General features: G+C 42.3%; 1 long non-coding RNA gene across 1 annotated transcript; it reads left to right on the forward strand.

Moving 5' to 3' along the window:
* The first annotated feature begins 1,095 nt into the window (after window positions 1-1,095).
* On the forward strand, window positions 1,096-9,946 carry LOC122557497. Its single transcript, XR_006313854.1, has 3 exons — window positions 1,096-1,168; window positions 7,575-7,707; window positions 9,824-9,946. It is a non-coding gene; the product is annotated as an uncharacterized LOC122557497 (long non-coding RNA).
* The last annotated feature ends 7,246 nt before the right edge of the window (window positions 9,947-17,192 follow it).

Raw genomic sequence — 17,192 nt, forward strand, 5'->3', positions numbered from 1 at the left:
TTAGAGTTCAGAATTGTTTGGGGGTAAAATTTAAACTGATTGGCCTAATTCGAATCTGTTTTTGTCTCCACGCAACCCAGCTAATCTAGCTTTCGCGCAGTCATTGTTTTTACCTCATTGATTTTAACCCTACTGCGAATCCTCTTGCAAGGATGCCTGCCTTGAAGAAGTTTTCCTCCTCTCTCTACAAGATTTTGCCTGTCCTCGGATGCTGCCTGAATTGCTGTGCTCTTCCAGCACCACTGATCCAGAATCTAGCTTTCGACCTAGTGTTACATTGTTACCTTATTGAGAACACTTGGTGCTGTCAGGTAGAATTGCTAGCTTTTAACTCTCTACAATGTACAGTACACCTACATCTTCTAACAGTGTGCATGTTAGATTAAGAATTCAGAGCTCAGTTCAACATTCTATTGTCACTGGGGGAAAAATAAGTGAGAAAATTGCAAAGTATCTGCCTTAATAGTCTGAGTACAAAGTATTCCCCCAATGTCTGCCTCTCGCTATCTCTGTACCTTTTCCCAGCTCAACAACTCTTTGATCTCGCTGCTTTCCTTCACCAGAGATGGCTGCGTCCACAGATGCCTAGATTGAGAATTCTAGATTTCCCTTCTCATCTGTCTCTGGCCTCCTTTGAAAAGTTCTTCAACACCTCTCTTTTTGACTAAGCTTTTGTCAGTTGTTGTGAAGTCTCCTTATGTGGCATGGTTTCAGATTTTGTCTGAATTCCCCTGTGAAGCACCTTGAGATACTTAACTATGTCGAAGGCGTTTTTTTCCCCATTATTTCAAAACTGGTTAAGCAAAGTGCATTGATGATCCCACCAGGAAGAGGAGACACATTAATCGTTAGAGGATGCAATCATTAACTCAACATCTTTCATTCAGATTCACACGTCAGTGTGTTTGCAGTGTGGTGTGGTAGTCTAACTCCCTCCCCACTGATCACAACAGTAAAATTCCTTCGATATATGTTTCCTCGGTGACTTTACTATTTAAATAAGCATTTTTTTTTACCCGAGTTGAAATTCTCGCAGTTTCCTTCCTCCTTTCGTGAAAATGCGTCATCTTGCTTAGGGTACAAATTCATTGGGTGCTTGTAGTCAATTCCTCTCTAAAATGACCCTACTTTGTGCTTGGTATGATTTGCTGGATGGAGCCTGAAAGAGGTGAGTCCAAAGCAGTCTATTTTTTAAATTCCTGTCCTTAACATATTGAAATGGGGGGAATACACTGCTCAAGTCCCAGCAGTTAACCCGACAGGCATTAGACACAGCACCTACCGAGAATTAACAGCAGCGGGGTCACAAGCACGCTCAACCTCGGCTCAATTATTTATCCCGCATGCCAGTCAATCGTGGCAGTGAATCTGTAAACGGGGTGGGGATGGTGGGGGGGGGGGGGTTGAAACTGAAACCTTACATCTACCCCCACCCCGCCGTAAAATCTTTAGAAAGGCTGACGCCCTGCATAAAGAGACCAATGTCTGCTTAAAGGGTTCCCTGCGGGCACCGTGGTCACGTCAGTGCCAGGCGTGAGGGATTCCCGACATAAATGCAGCGAGTTCTCCTCCCCAGCCTGGAAAATGTGAGAACCAGGGCCCATCTGTTCACTGATCCCAGTGGTGATTCAGTGATCCAGTCGCCTGCAGTCTTTGCAGCGAACGTCAATACGTTTTGTAACAACGAAACCATTGTGAGCAAACCGTCCTCTTCATCCTGTCCTATGGCACTGGAAATGAAGCAACCTAATTAACCCTTTGAGCTCTAGTGCACATTTAATTTATTCACAATGTGCTGATCGCTGCAGACATAGCCAGACGAGTTGTCTTTGGGGAAGGGAGTTTGAAGTGTAGCCAGTGTTCCTGTTCCTGGTTGCTATTCGGTGACCCCTGCTGGACAGTGGGTGTATCTGATCATCGACTCAGGCTGGGACCAGGATCATCTGCCATGCAACTGTGGTCAAATAACCCGCTGACAACAACTTTCCAGTCTAAACCAAAAGAATATCCATTTGGTTGAATTACAGGAAGGCTACTGCTGTTCCGGGAAGCAGGAGAAAACTAGCAAAAAACAAATGCAAGCTGCGGAATAGTTTAGAACAAAAATATGACAACACTATGTACCTTTATGCCAGAAAATCTGAGATTTAGGTTTTACGTTGCTATTCACAAAGCATTTCCTAAAAGTTAAACCAAAAGATGCTTCTACAAAAGAGACTGGAACAATTAACATATAAACATAATAAGCAGAAAATTAGGACATTTGGCACCTCAAGTCTGCATGGACATTCAACAAGATCTGTTTGTGCAATGAATTCCACATTGTCCCACCTAATCCCAATAATATTTGATACCCCTGCTTAGCAAAAATTCTACCAATGCCTTTAGAACAGTAATCCTACTTTCACTGTCTTCTGAGGCAAAGAGTCCCAAAATTTCATAACACTGAAAAAAATTCATCTTTACCCTAAAAGTCTCTCCTTTTTTTAAAAGAATCCTCTAGTAACTGGACTCATCCAGAAAAGGAAACATCCTTTACATCTCCACCCTGTAAAGACCTTTCAGGATCTTATATACTTAATTCAGATCATCCCTCAATCATCTAAACTCCAGTGCAAACAAGCTCAGCATGACCAACCTTTCCTCATAAGACAACCTAATCATTCCCCCCTCTGAACTGCCCCCAACATATTTATATATTTTCTTAAATTAGAAGACCACAACTGTACATGACTTGGAGGTGCCAGTGTTGGACTGGGGTGTACAAAGTTAAAAATCACACAACACCAGGTTATAGTCCAACAGGTTTAATTGGAAACACTAGCATTCAGAGCGCTGCTCCTTCATCCGGTAGTTGTGTGATTTAAAACCGTACATAGTATTTGAGATACAGTCACACCAGTCTCCCTTATAACATAAGCAGAACTTCATTCCTTTTATATTCAATTCATCTCATAAAAAATGATAGCTTTCATTGATAAAGTGTTCATCATCAAGGCACTGGCCACCGAAAGCTGTGATTTCTGACCCAGTGAAGAACCAACCCAGTTCTGTCTTGACACTGTGTAGAGTCAATGGGCACCACATCCACTGGTATTCCAGCATCTCACTCCTTCTGACGATTGCATGCTTGGATGAGGACAGAGGGAAAAAACAATGAGGGTTTCCATTCCTGTTCCTGCATATTAATTTATTTCTGACTCATACATTCAACCATCCAGGCCCCTCTATAGCACAAAATTCTACACTGGTTCTCTATTCAAATAACAGCCATTTTTATTCTTCCAGCCAAAGTGAATAACTTCACGTTTTCCCAAATTACACTCCATCTTCCAGATTTTGCCCATTCCTCCAACCTATCTATCCATTTGCGATCTCCTTATATTTTTATCACAAGTTTTTCCAACTGGTTTTTGTGTTATCTGTGAATTTAGCTTTGGTTTAATTCCTCTCACCTAAGTATGGTTATAAATTGTAAAAGGTTACGATCCCAGCACAGAGCCATGGGGGATTCCATTTTCCACATTCTACAAATCAGCCAGAGACCCCATTTATGTATATTGTCTGTTTTTTGACAGTCAGCTGTAACCTTTTTATTGATTGATTCCAATGCCCCATGTCTGATGTCAAGTTAACTGGCCTAATCTTTCCTGTTTTCCCCACTACTGGGGTCAACAGGGCCCTTAGCTGTATTCGACCCATCTCCTGCACTTCTGCCCTCAATCTTTCCCTTCCCTTCCCTCACTCCCTCAGTGATAGGGGTTCCCATGGTCCTCACTTACCACCCCACCAGCAGCCACATCCAAAGGATTATAAATTGCCATTTCTGTCACCTCTAATGGGATGCCATGACAGTTATTCCCCTTCCGTCCCCTTCCTTGTCAGCCTTCTGCAGGGATCATTACCTCCTGGTACACTCCTCCCCCATTCCCAATATCTCCTCTCATATGCACAGCAAGCTCCCATGCAATAGCACTTGCCCATTCACCTCCTCGCCATCCAAGACCCCGGACACATCTTCCAAATGAAGCGGCACTTTACTTGTGCTTCATAGTCTAATGCATTCACTGTTCACAGTGTGATCTCCTCTACATCGGGGAGAAAAAAAACGCAGACTGGGTTACTACCTCGCAGAACACCTATGTTCTGTTTGCAAAAAATAAGTTGTCTGCCATTTCAACACACCACCATGTTCCCACACCAATATTTCTGCTGCAGTATTCTAGTGAGTCTCGGTGCAAACTCAAAGAACACAACCTCATTTTCAGCTTGGGGACCATGCAACCTCTAAGATTCAACAGCAAGGTCAATAATTTTACAACCTGACTTTATCCCTTCTATATAAAAACCAAAAGAACTGCAGATGCTGTAAATCAGAAACAAAAACAGAAGTTGCTGGGAAAGCTCAGCAGGTCTGGTAGCATCTGTGAAGAGAAATCAGGGTTAATGTTTCAGGTCCGGTGGCCCTTCCTCAGAACTTTATCCCTTCTATGTTTTTGTTAGCCACCCCCACAATTGGTCCTATTATGACATGGGTTGCTTTTAGCATAGTCACCCATTCTCATCTACTCCTAGACTTGTTAACACATTATATGAGTTGCTTTCATTACAGTTTACCCATTTTCCCCTACTGTTAGCTCTTGTAATCATTAGTTCAGCTTTTCTTCTGTCCTGGCTTGCTATTGAAAAACTCCTTGTTCACCCATCCCTTTTGTATATCTCTCCCTCCTTGGGCTACATCTCCACCTATCCATTCACCTCTCACCTTCACCACCCCACCCCAACTTCGTCTTCAGTATAAATATCACTTTTCCTCTCTGCTAACAGTTCTGATGAAGAGTCACCAGCCTCAAAACGGTAACTCTGCTTTTTTCTCAGAGGCGCTGCCAGCAGTTTCTGTTTTTGTTTCTGATCTCTAGCATGCACAATTCTTGATTTTACTTTCCTGTTTTCTGTCTCCCTTCCTTCTTGAATTCATTGTTTAGGTTTTCTACTTAGCAATCTGATTGGACCTTTCCTGAATCTAAGGAGCTTTGGCAAATTAACACCAATGCATCTATTACCTCATCAGTTACTTCTTAAGGTCTTAGGAAGAATCCAACTATAAACTTCACAGCCTGCAGCTGGTTAGGTGGACTAGCCATGTTAAATTGCCTACAGCATCCAGGGATGTGCAGGCTAGATGAACTGGCCATGGGAAGTGCAGGTTTACAGGGATAGAGTAGGGGATAGGTCTAGTTGGGATGCTGTTTGATGAATCGGTGTGGACTCGATGGACCAAAGGGCCACACTATAGAGATTCTGTGACATTTATTCCATATGTAGGTTAAAGTCACCCATTGATTATTATCCTCTTACAAGGAACCAATATTTATTTGATTATGGTTAGGAGCCTTGTAGACCTCTCCTACTAGTGCCTTATTTCCCATACTATTCCTTATCTTCACGCAATGTGATTATACAACCTGATCTGAACCAAGGTCATCTCTAAAGGTTACATCCCTGATTAATAGTGCTTCCCTGCCATGTTTACCTAGTTTCCTATTCTTGAATATCATATATCATTCAATATTCAAGGCCCTATACTTCTTATCCTGTAGAAACTTGGAGTGTAATGATTACAGATCAGATGTCTAGGCTGCCTAATCAGTGCAGTATTGAAGGAATGTTTCCTCATGGGAATGCAATGGTGCCAAACACTTTTACGTAGGAAAAAGAGAATTCCACCGGACTGGGAATTTCTTTAGTGTTCACCCCCTTTGTTGTCATAACCCTGTTTACTTCTGTAACCAGTGTTACTGGCAAAGTCATGGCATGGAGCAGGAATAACTCTGAGGAAAACTCTGACCAAGGGTATCCTTGCCAATACTTATCTTTCGATATGAGCTCATTGATATTTCTGAGCAGTCATTCTGTGTAAATTGGCTGTAATCTTTTCCTTACATTGCAACATTAGTTCTGAAGAATTGGAATGTACAGAGCTTGTTCGAAATATTGAATAAATGAAAATTCTTCTTTCTATTTGAGGAAGCATTACTTTGACTTATATTTAACCGGGTTCATTTCAAATTTACATTAATTTTATTTTGTCATAAACATCATATCCATTTGCCAAAACATTGTCACTTTAGCAGAATTTGTGACCTGTAGGTTGATATGTAGAGAATGTGATTTACTGCAGGATTTCTCCTGCTGGTCCTCCACATTTCAATGGAAGACCGCCTCAGGAGACTGTCTGTGTGGAGTTTGCACGTTCTACCCATGTCTGCGTGGATTTCCTCCAGGTGCTCTGGTTTCCTCCCACAGTCCAAAGATGTGCACATTAGGTGGATTGGCCATGCTAAATTGCCCATAGTCAGGGGTAAATATAGGGTAAGGGAATGGGTCTGGGTGGGTTACTCTTCCAGCGGTTGGTGTGGACTTGTTGGGCTGAAGGGGCCTGTTTCCATACTATAGGGAATCTAATCTAATCTAAACCAGAGAAATTCTACAAACATCATGGATTTCTGTGTTTCTACAGCTCTTCTACCAAGGTCTCAGCATCTGAGGAGAAAATCGACCCTAGACTATTTATATTTTTGAAAAAGCCCATATTGGAAAAACCAAGCATTTGGCATTTTAGTAAAAGTAAAGCATGTTGAATCAAATTCTAATTGGAATTTATCATTTTGCCTAAATGGAAAACTGAGGGTTAACTTTGCAAAACTGTTATTGTAATTGTATCTCAACCCACATTTCTTATGGACGTGATTGTCCATTGACAGTTCTGGAGAGCAAAATATCCCTCGGTTCATGCACAATTTCATTATCCTTTTTAATATGCACTTACAGGTAGTTCTAGCATAAAACGTTTTCCGTTAGTGTGATTTGGCTATTACATCACTGAAGAATTAGAGGATGGTATTTTTGAGAATGCTTACCTCTGTTAGCAATGGCACGATTCCAGCGGGGATCGTTTTGCATGCTTCATATTGCAAATGCTGTGATGTCAGCTGCCATCAGGGCATGTAAGAGGCACAGTGCTATACATTGAGTAGCTTCATCTCAAAAATTAAACTAATGAATGTTCATTGCCCTCCCTCTGAGACAAGAATATTCTTGTATAATTCCTGCAGGACTGCATTGCTCTTTATGTACTGTTTGCCTTTCTACTTTGCTCTTGTACCTGTATATCCCACAATCTAAACCAACCCACAAGAAACAGTCAGAAGACAATCATCCATAGCCATCCACTTCTGCAACTACAAATGTGCCTGAAGGTGGTTATGATGATGACCCTCTGTCCCTGCATTAGCAATATTTTTACAATATAATGTGTTAAATTTACTTTTGTTTCATTTATAAATATGATTTAAACCTTCATTTAGGCTATGTTATACTTTGTGTTAGACATTTGGGTAATGTTTGAGTGATTGTGAGAGACATTTTTTGCTGGTCTGCCCCAACCCCACTTTTCCCATAGGCCCCATTATTTCTATTAAGCAATTTTCTATTAAGCGAGGTTTCGCTGGAATGCAACTACGGTGTTACAGGAGGACTACATGTATTTTTCTTCATTTTTGCCCTACCATTAGGAAAACAATGACTCCTGCTGTTGTGCAATTCCCCTTTCTCTGACAGCCAGCCGTTGATTACTTTCTCCAAATGACAACTCTCCATCTTCGACCAAGAGACGAGTGAGCAATGCAAACCGTATGTTATACCACGGTGAGACATCATAACCAAATCCATTACTGTCCTCCTTTGGTGTTCTGACACATGTATAATCTTCACAGGGGTAAAAATCAACCTGGAGAAAGTGAGGACTGCAGATGCTGGAGATCAGAGTCGAGAGTGTGGTGCTGGAAAAGCACAGCAGGTCAGGCAGCATCCAAGGAGCAGGAGAATCAATGTTTCAGGCATAAGCCCTCCATCAGGAATGAGGCTTGTGGGTCAGGCTGGATAGTGATCAAAAAAGGCGATATTGACAGACCTTTGTCATTTCTCCTTTAAGTGCTCTTCTTAATTGCAATGCTAATTTAACAGGGATCAGTTCGCTCAACAGAAATGAGGAATTAAATTTAGCAATGGGGAAAATTATCTATCAGCGTTCTTGATCAATAGCAACTGATCAAATGACTACCTCCAAAGAACTGCATGCGTTTGTTTATATCATGTAAGGATACACATTGGCCAAGCAGAAAGCAAGAAAACAGTAAAAACTTATAGATATTCAGAGACTGTCTGCCTTACCTCTTGAAACCTCTTCACAGTTGTTATTCATGAATAAATAACACAGAGAATGATTAGGAAGGGTGTTTAAGTCAATAATTGAGTCAATATGATATATTAGGTTTGATGGTACAATAAGTCTTTCCCTTTCCATCATTATCCTGTATTCATGTTCACATCTTTATTTTTTCCAGCCAATAAGAAAATTGCACTTTTGCACAGGGATAAAGTTAGCTGTCACAGAGCCTCCCATTGAACCCATGAGATTTGACCTCCACAGAATGGAAAACTAGATCTTATGGCATCAATTAATTGTGTTTAATTATAAACCAGCTGCTTACTTCTGCAGTCTACTCAGTTACATTTAAGAAACAAGGTAATAAAGGGAATACAGTATTATATGAAGGAACAGATGTTCAGGGATGTATTGTTAAGGTGTATGGTCCCTTTTTAGCTGATAACCAGCTTGGGACCATGTTCTCAATAGTAAGATGTCCCCTGCCATCTGCTAAATATGTGAACTTAAAAATGTGAAGAGATTGACACCAAAACACTAGAAAATATGACATTATTTAAATATATACTATAACATGTAAGATGATTAACAAAGTACATTCTTATGCAGTGAGGTTTATGCTCGGCCATCCAGTTTATCTCAATGAGAAGATCTAGATTGTGAAGGAGGTGACAGATCTGGTACTTATTCTGTGACATCTAAAGCAAGATATGGTTTCAGATTGAGGGGCAGAACATTTAACACTAACATGCAGCAGTTCAAGAAGGCAGCTCACCACCTTCTCAAGGGCAACTAGGGATGGGCAATAAATGTCGTCCCAGCCACCAAAGTCCACATCCCATGAGTGAATAAAAAAAATTATTGTAACCTTATTTTATCATCAATTCCCACTATACTGTTTAACCTTAATAACTAATTATCTAGACTGAACATGCATGTTGTCAATGCCACATAATCTCAAAGGAACATAACATTCTCACAGAGAGAAGAATGAGCAAGTTGAAACCTGTCTCTGGTTGTGACAGCCCTCTGTGAAGCATTCTTACTGTCAACACTTCATAGCTAAGAAACGTAAACCTGCTTCCTCCTTCACTATGCTACTAAAGAAAGTTTGCAGGTAACTTTTACCTTTATTGGCAACAAATGGAGACTTATTTAACTTTTTCATACATCTGAAATTTCCTTTTCAGATCAAAATCTGTCAGGGTTAAAATTCACCTTGCCCAGTGATAAATAGAAGGTTAAAAGGTAAAACTATTCATGTTGTGTTGATTCTTGTCAAGGTGGTTCTGATGGATAGCCCTTAAATCAGGCAAGTCTGTCTCTGCTACTTTGGATTTTGTTGCAGTGAGGAAGCTCAAACTCTGCAAACTGCGCTCCTGACATGTTAAGGATCAACAACCCACCTACATGACCTGCTAGCCAAATGGAGCCATCCACTAGGGCCACTTTGACCCGAACTCCACTTTGTTTTGCTCATGTGTAATATCCATAGTTCTTTCTCAGACTAGACACAGTTCCCACAGTAGCTGCTGGTCCTGCTGACAACCCCCCCTACAGGTTCAGTGATGAAGTCTGCAATGTTTTACTCCCCAGGCTAACCACAAAACTTCTGAAAGATATTGCATCATAGAGAAGACAGAAAGAAGATATACAACCAGACAGTTCAGAATCATACTCAAGAACAATCAAGCATCCACCTATGCTATTTGAACTTTAAAAGCACACCTCTTCTCAATATCAACAAAAAATTAAAAAAAAAGAATCTTCTTGCCAGTCAAAGTGTGATAGCTCTGTTACTAACCCAGTTTGACCAAACAGGTTGCATGAGAGAATAACTTCAGGCATCGACTGAACACTGTCCATCATTGCAATTGCCATCCTCTTGCCCTCACTAGATTTAGGGAAAACATTTATTTAAATGGAGTGGCACTTTCACTCTGTTTGTGAGAATGAAGCTGGATAAAAAAGTCTTAAATCTCAAAACATCACACTGTTTCATCTATTGTTTGGTCTACATCCTTACATGAAAACTGACAGGGTCAGAAAGAAAAAAACGTAAAAATATCAAAAACATGACTGGCCTGGAACAAAGAATGCAAAGGGCTCTCTTTCTTCTTACCTCGCTCAGCATAACACATCAGGTGCATAAGTCGATTCAGAGCCTGATATGAAAATGACAATAATCGCACTTGGCCAACATCCTCACAAATGTGAGCCTTTTTCTATTCAAAGATTATTTCAAAGACTTCACTCCAATTGAGTGTGCCCAGGTATTTTTCTCAAAGAACCAGCCAGCAACATTCCTCAAACTTCAAGATGCATTTATTTTTAACTCTGAAGGTAACCATAAATAAATGTGTCTTGTGTAATGACTCACCTCAATACTGAAGGAACTGATAGAAGATCCTTTACAAAAATGCATGGGCTGAGAACTATGGAAGCAAATAACGGTAAAGAGAAGGGCAGGGAAGGCAACTGGAAGCAATCAGAACAAGTGAAATATGTCAAGGTCAAGCAAAGTTTAGACAATAAACATATTCAACTCAGTCAAAGCTGCATTCTAAACCCTCTCCCCTGTCATTAGTTGCCACCTTCACACAAAAAAATCGAAAGCTGAAGACTAAAAAGTAAAATAAAATTGCTTGTTCTTAAATACAGAAATGCAAGGAACATCTCCTGCACTTGAATGTACAGTCTCAAGTATGCCCAGTATTAAACTATAGCTCTCAGTATTATCAAACTGATATATCTGGGACCTTTCAGGCAGTTGTCAAGAAAGTGGCATCAAAGATTAAGCACTACCGCACCAGTAGAAAGTCTTGGGTAAGTCCTAGAAAGGCACATTATCAGGTTCCATGTTCTGGTTGTGCACTACCATAACCATGGCTGGTTATCCCCAGTAATCCAAAACATAACCAATTTTTTGACATTATAATTAGATTACACACAAGGATAGACAGGGATATGTGATGACCTTGCACTTTGATGATTATTTTGTAGTAGGACTGATTACAAATCTTGACTTGTGTTTGCAAAGTGTTATTTCCTGATACGTTAACATCACTAGCAAGGCCAATATGTGGTGCCGGACCCTAGTTATACTTGAGAAGGTGGTGGGGAGTAGTTTCCCCAAACTGAGGCAGAACATTTAGTGTTGGTCCATCCATTATGCTATTAGGGACAGGATCTTTACCTGGCAATGCAGTTCACTCTTTACTGCCCTCTCAGATGACCTAGCAGGCTCTAATGACTATTGTTACTGACCACTACAAAGTCTGATAAAAGAAATGCAATCAGACAGACAATCCAGAATTGAAAAACTGGAAACAACAATGGTACACATAGTCCTGTCAATCCTTCCAGGCTTCCCTTCCCACCTCCGCTTACTTTGATCTGGGGGCGTATGCCAAAATTGGGAGTGCTGTTTCACAGACTAGACAAACAGCCTGACATACTTATTCTCATGGAATCATACCTTACAGACAATGCCCCATCATAACTATTGTTAAGTATGTCTTGCACCATCGAAAGGACAGACCCATCAGTGTTGGTGGTGTAACATTGGTAATACAATTGAGAGCATGTTGCTCTGGGATTCCTTGACATTGATTTTGGTCCTCATGAAGCCTAATTGCAACAGGTCAAACATGGGTAAGAAACCACCTGCTGATTACCACCTACCACTCCCTCTCAGCTGATAAATCATCTGAACACTATTTGCATGCCAAGTAGCGTAAGCAATATTTGATAGACAAGACCAAGTGATTCTACAAACAATAGACCAGATCTAAGCTCTGCACTCCCATCATTATTCAGTCACAAATGATGGTGAACATTCAAACAACCCAACTGCAGTAGGAAGCTTCACATCCTCTGTGACCGGGCAGGGTGGTAAGTGCATCAGTACAAAAATGCTTGTCATATTAAGAGTCTTCAGTTCTGATGAAGAGCCATACTGAACTTGAAACTTGAACACTGCTTCTGTCTCCACTGATGCTGCCAGACCTATTGGGTTTTTTTCCAGCACTTTCTGCATTTATTTCAGAGTTCCAGAATTCACTCTATTTTACTTTTATTGCAGTGTAGGTGTGCTAACAAAGTTCAAGAAGGCAGTTCACCACCACTTTCTGACATGAACTTTAATGATTTTTCAAAAATTGAGGGATTGACAATTGTGTTCCAAATGAGAGTGTATTGTGAGTTGCAGGGAATATGCAGCTGGTGATCTTCCCACGTGTTGGAAATATATTTCATTGTATAAGAATAGCAATTGTACAATCTTTTCAAATGTAAATGAGCTTGTCGCCAACATCAACCATGTTACCATGGTTAAAACCTATCAGATACAGCAGATAAGGGGACATCCATGAGAAGGGGCCAGTCAACTCAGGACTGAGGGTGTTGTACACATATACACACATTACACAAAACAAGCTAAATGAGACTGTATTGCAAATTGAAATTGGCAGGTATGATGTGAGCATCACAGAGACACGGCTGCTAGGGGATCAAAGCTGGCCTTCTCCGGCCTATCACTCACCCTCACCTCCTTCCACCTATCGTATTCCCAGCGCCCCTCCTCCAAATTCCCTCCCCCCTACCTTTTATCTCAGCCCGCTTGGCACACCAGCCTCATTCCCGAAGAAGGACTTATGCCTGAAACGTCGATTCTCCTGTTCCTCAGATGCTGCCTGGCCTGCTGTGTTTTACCAGCACCACATTTTTCAACTCTGGTCTCCAGCATCTGCAGTCCTCACTTTCTCCTGGGAATTAAATATCCAAGGATATGCATTCTATCAAAAGGGCCCTGAGTTGGGGGAATCCAGAATGAGAGGGCAGAGGTTTAGGTTTTAGCATCCAAGGAGCAGGAAAATCAGGTAGGATGAAAGGCTCCTGCCCGAAACACTGATTTTCCTGCTCTTCCGATGCTGCTTGACCTGCTGTGCTTTTCCAGCACCACTCTAATCCTGGCAGCACTTCAGCCCATGTTCTGCCTGAGTCTTGCATAGCCTTAGCTAAAACATTTTTTGAGTGTTCTATTCATTCTCTCTACTATCCTGAGCTCTAGGGGTGATCGGGGATGTGGAATTTTTGTTTAATGCCGAACAATTGGCACACATCTTCATGACTTTTCCTGTATAATGTGTCCCTTGGTTGGAGTCGATCTGGAGGGGCACCCCGCACCTCGGGATTACCTCCTCTGCTAATATTCTGGCCACAGTGGTTGCAGTGCAGCTTTTGGTCAGGAATGCTTCTACCCACCAGGTGAATTGGGTCAATGATGACCAAGCATTACGTTTTCCCACGGGAAGGTGATGGTGGCCTTGTAAAATCCACCTGAAGGTGTTCCCAGGGACCCCTAGGTCTGGGCTGGTGCCCCATCTTAATTTGTATGGGTCTCCCTGGGTTATGTTGTGCACAAACCATGCACCTGCGGCAGTACTTGGCAACATCTCTTCCCATTCCCTTCCACCACCACTCTCTCTCTCGGCTTGCTATCATGGCCTCTCTACCTGTATGGGAGAGCCCGTGGTGTAATTCAAGCAATGTGTTCTGTATTCACACTGGTGCTACCACCTTGTCTGCTCGCTTCCAGACACCATCCTTTCCTTTGAATGCCCCCTGCAGTTTCCATTGTTCTTCTTCTTCCTGCAGGGTGTCCTCCTGCAGCTGCTGAATTTGATAGCGTTTTTCACTAAATCAGTAGTGGCTATTGCAGTCTCATTAATGACTTCTTGTTCTAGGGCTTTCTGTGCTGCTTGGTCTGCTGCCTGGTTTCATTTGAATTTTAGAAAGTTTGGACTCTCTTTTGCTGGCTCTTTTTGATGGGCCTTTATTTTTATTAGTGCAGCCTCTTTTGGCTGTTCACTGGCACAAAATAGTGCCTGAATTTTTAATTGATGTCTGATAGGGGTTCCCCCTGCAGTGGTGAACCCTCTTCAACCCCATGCCACCATGTAGTCATGGACTACAACAAAGGCATATTGACTGTCTGTGTATATATTCACGGTTTTTCCTTTTTGCTAGTTCCAGTGCTTTGGTGAGTGCTACCAGTTCTGCTACCTGTGCAGACTGACTTCCATCAATCCTTCCGGACATAACTGTTTCTAAGTTATCATTTACCACAGCCCGTCCTGTTGGGGGCGATCCTGCTATGTATTTTCATGACCCGTCCAAGAAGAGAGTCTCCTCTGCTGTGTCTAGGGGGGTATCGTTTACTCACCCCCCCATCTTCATCCCCATCTATATCGCCACAGATGTGCAGTTCCCCTGCGTCTAGAATTCCCTCAGCTGGGTTTTCTCCCATATCCCTGACTATTACCATGGACCAACTTGGGGTAAAAGAACTGCCTCCCACTTTGGCCTTCTCATATTGGAAATGGCCCTCAGTTTCCCTGTGTTTAGCATCTCTACTAGGGTGTATTTAGTGTGGAGGATGATATTCCCTGTCATTACTATGGGCTTGCTAACCCTAACGGCCCAAGCAGTACAGTCTAAGGCTGCTATGCACCTGGGGAACCCGGTGCCTACTGGCCCTTCTGTAGTTGAGTAGTATCCTATGGGCATTCTCCTGTTATCGTGGTCTTGGGTGACCATTGCAGAGTAAAATCCTCCCTCATTATTACAGTGCGTGTGAAAATCCTTGCTGGGATATGGCAGCCCTAGCCCAGAGCCTGATATGAGTCAAGTTTTAAGCTGACTGAATGCCTCCTCCTGTTCTGGCCCCCAGGTTACATGTTCCAAGCGGGCTTGGCTCCTTTTAATTAATCTCTAGATCAGTTCAGCCAATTTTGCGAACTCAGAAATAAAGCTCCGACTGTAGTTGAATAGCCCCAAGACCTTTCTGACCCCACTGACAGCAGCAGGTCGTGGCATCAGTTGGATTGCCTCCTTGCGGTCGTTGGGCATTTTATTGAGTCCCTGGAATATAAGGTGTCCCAGAGAGAAGACTTGTGTTTTGCCAATCTGTGCCTTTGTGGGGCTGACCTTTAACCTTGCGGTTGCCAATTCCTGCAATACTTGACATAAAGCTTCTTGGTGTCCTGACTCTGAAGCAATTAGGATATCATCTTCAAAGTTTGTGAGAAGATTTGTAGCTCGGGTGCTCGTTGCTGTGGTTCTGTTCGCCGAGCTGGAAGTTTTTGTTGCAAACGTTTCGTCCCCTGTCTAGGTGACATCCTCAGTGCTTGGGAGCCTACTGTGAAGCGCTTCTGTGGTATTTCCTCCGGCATTTATAGTGGCCTGTCCCTGCCGCTTCCGGTTGTCAGTTTCAGCTGTCCGCTGTAGTGGCCGGTATATTCCCCAATCCGTCCGCTGCCTGCCCACCCCCTCCAACACGGGCCCCCCATCCATCCCCACCACATTAAACTTTGACTTAGTAAATGTGTTATTCAAAATTCAACATCATATTTATGTATTTCATGCACTTCTGTTTGTTTCTTTATGCTCTTAATCGTTTTTGAAAAAATTTGTCCTCCTGTTTTCTCATGTCAACAATATGCTACTACCGACTGAGCACTATAATAAGACTTCCAACAAAAGCCACGATATGTATAACATGCAAATAGGTTGCAATGTCACCTGTCAACAAACGTTGAGTGTCATGACAGCAATTGCTCTGGCCAAGTTATCAGGCTGTTGAAACATTTTATTAGGTAAACGTTAAGTCACTGGGAGTCACTTTTTGTCCTCGTTAATCTCGTGAGTTAGTACATGAAGTTACAATTCTAGAACAAAGTTTTTTTTCTCTCAAGAGTTTTTTCCAAATCTGTTGAACTCGTGGAGATGGGGTGTAAAAAATATATTTTTTACATAGATCTGAATACGTAGGTGTCCATATCTTTTTTCATTCACATGCCTATGATAGATATTATTCTGTTGTGGTTCTGTTCGCCGAGCTGGGCTGGAAATTTTTGTTGCAAACGTTTCTTCCCCTGTCTAGGTGACATCCTCAGTGCTTGGGAGCCTCCTGTGATGCGCTTCTGTGGTGTTTCCTCCGGCATTTATAGAGTGCCATCCACAAACTCCATCAACAAACACATCGACCTGGACCCAATATACCGGCCACTACAGCGGACAGCTGAAACTGACAACCGGAAGCGGCAGGGACAGGCCACTACAGAAGCGCTTCACAGTAGGCTCCCAAGCACTGAGGATGTAACCTAGACAGGGGACGAAACGTTTGCAACAAAAACTTCCAGCTCGGCGAACAGAACCACAGCAGGATATCATCTACATATTGGAGGGCAGTGCTACCCTCTGGTAAATCTACTGTCTTTAGAATGTCACTCATCAGCCTCTGAAAAATAGTGGGGCTGTTGTGGAACCCTTGTGGCAGGCAAGTCCACGTGTACTGCCTGTCCCTTAATGTAAAAGCAAATTTGTTTTGGTACTCAGGGTGTAACGGAATAGACCAGAAGCCGTTGGCTATGTCTAAAATTGTAAATGTCTCGTGTTCGGGGGCCAACCTGTTTAAAATGGTGGAGGGGTCTGCTACAAAGGGGTGCAATTTGGGGGTGACCTTATTTAGTCCTGTATAATCAACGGTGAGCCTGTAGCTCCCATCAGTCTTTATTACTGACCATGTTGGAGAACTAGTTGTAGTTGTGGTTGCTTTCAGGATTTCCTTTCACTATCTCCACAAATGCTTGTTCTGCTTCGGGTTTTATTCGGTATTGCCGGTAGGGCTTATGCTCCGGTCCGGGAACCCTTATCAGATCTGTGTTACCTCGACCTGTATCTAACTTTGTTTCTGCCCAGGCTCCGGGGACAGAGATGCAGATGGCTCCGATTCTCTCCTTTTTGAGGTTCCAGTCCCTACTGGTGACTGTAGCCACTTTAATAGTTTCATGGTGATTTGTAAGTTTCCTGAACTCAGTCTTCCGACTGTCCTGTCTGGGCCAAATCAATTTCCCTTTTGCACAATCGATTAGAACATTATATTCTCTCATGAGATCATTGC

This window comes from Chiloscyllium plagiosum, chromosome 15 (assembly GCF_004010195.1).
Source record: "Chiloscyllium plagiosum isolate BGI_BamShark_2017 chromosome 15, ASM401019v2, whole genome shotgun sequence".
Lineage (NCBI taxonomy): Eukaryota > Metazoa > Chordata > Chondrichthyes > Orectolobiformes > Hemiscylliidae > Chiloscyllium > Chiloscyllium plagiosum.